Source organism: Ambystoma mexicanum, chromosome 3q (assembly GCF_040938575.1).
Source record: "Ambystoma mexicanum isolate Mex_15411 chromosome 3q, UKY_AmexF1_1, whole genome shotgun sequence".
In the NCBI taxonomy this organism is placed as follows: domain Eukaryota; kingdom Metazoa; phylum Chordata; class Amphibia; order Caudata; family Ambystomatidae; genus Ambystoma; species Ambystoma mexicanum.
The window spans coordinates 236,988,477-236,990,591 of record NC_090926.1 but is presented as its reverse complement, the minus strand read 5'-3'; positions in this window follow the sequence as shown (position 1 = coordinate 236,990,591).

The following is a 2,115-nucleotide window of genomic DNA, read 5'->3' as shown; positions in this document are numbered from 1 at the left end:
ATTAGCTTTTCTGCAATTATTTTATATCTTCAACCACGAGGCAAAAGCCCCTCCAAAATGGCCGCCTGCATCTGGGCCTGAGGGTACTGTTCCGAACCTCAGCGCCAGGCCCTTTCCTCTGTGCCTATTGGCTGCTTGGCCCTTTTTCCCCAACCAATCCAGAGCTGGCAGGCTCAAGCCGGCCCACACCAAGGCACTCACAAAGGCACAGTGCCTGTCATGAGCCTGTCTGGAGCTGTATGGCCCCTGCATGCAGGTACCCACCCGGTAAGAACTGCCCTACTTCCTTATGACAATTAACGTGTTCCTGGCTCTTAGTCTATGTCATGTGCACCATTCCTAATTATGTATCATTGAAGTTGCGCCACACGCTTTATTTCCCCTGCTTGTCGCGATCCGTTCCTGAAACTATCAGGTAGCCATCATCTGTACTCGTAGTACAAGCAAAACGAAACCCCATGAGTAAACCTACTACTTGCCAGCTTTACCCTACTTGCATACGCACATTAATTTCATGAAAGCACAGCCACGTGAACTAAATCATTCTGACATTGTCGGTTTCTAACACGGCTGACCACCGGATGCCTACCCCTAAATCTATCAATCTCACTGCGTATCTTGTATGCTCTGTTTGCTTACGCCTCCGTTATCCCAGCATCTGTAATTATTTAGAATGTGGCTACATTGCGTCCTAGCCTTATGACTCTACGGCCATCGCGCCAACACCCAGTCATCTACGCCTCTGCTGATTTCAATTGCCTTATTAGTGATTCAATTGTGATTTTAGCCGCCCATGCATATCTAGCCAGCACTGTCAATCCTAATTGCGCCTCTGATTTTAGCTACCTGTGAATTAAGCTGGCTGTGACTCTAGTTGCCCATGCATATCTATCTAGCGCTGTTAATCCTAACTGCGCCTCTGTTGATTTTCGCTACCTTGTGATTTTAGCTGCCTGTGACTCTGGTTGCCCATGCATATCTAGCCAGCGCTGTTAATCCTAATTGCGCCTCTGTTGATTTTAGCTACCTCATGATTTTAGCTGCCTGTGACTCTAGCTGTCTATACATATCTAGACAGGACTGACCCTAGTCATTTATGCCTTTACTGATACTAGTTGCCTATGCATACTCTGTATGTCCCTAGCTGCCTATGCCCAAGCATACACTGTACCTAGCTAGCACTGCTCCTTGTTGAACGGAAAATCATATTGTGCATCCTATACAGTATGAATATATGTATATTGGACTAAGCCAAGCCGCTTTGCGAAGAAATCCGCTTTACAAGGTCTTGACCTTAGATCAGTGTATGCCGCCATTTTAGGTTCACCCGCCATTTTAGATTCTCTCTCTAAAGTCACCCTGTGTTCTAAAATGGTGGACAGTGTCATTCCGAATGTAACATGGCCATCTTGACCTCTGTGTACAAACTAATATGTAACTTGCCTGCAGGCCACATGTTGAGGGCATGAACTGAGACCTTGTCCTTCGTTGACCTGTGTATAGAGGGTTACCTGCGCCAACAAAGTTTGTCCACGAGCACATGTTAAAGATAATATATTCAAATACTGAAATGTGAACACTTATTAACTGCATTGTATAAAGATGTATGAGAAGGCTCAACGAGAAATCCGAAGACAAACTGTTGCCATTGTAACTTGTTGGTGAATGTATTAATGGTAAACCCTAAATGTATAGATGCATGAACTCGGCATGAACCCTAGATCTGTGATGTATTAACTTGTAGGTGGGCTGGACGACATGTTTCAAACTGTATAAAAGATGCGACCATTCTAATGTACAGCCCACTCACTGAGCACACCAAACAGGGCTGGAGTTCGCTGTGTTGTACTGAGGGCCCGATAGCTATCCGTTGCTTTGTCCTTTGAAACTGTTCAGTATAGAATAAAGATCTCTGTATCTTTCTTTGTAACCTGCGTTTGGTGTATTTCCTTTTGGGGTACTCAGCCTCGATATCTTCACACTCCTAGTCATATATGCCATTGTTGATCCTATCTGCCTGCGCATATCTAGCCAGCACTGCCTCACAACATCGATCCTAGCTGCGCCTCTGTCCATTTTAGTTGCCTGCAATCTCAGTTACCTGTGCATATCTAG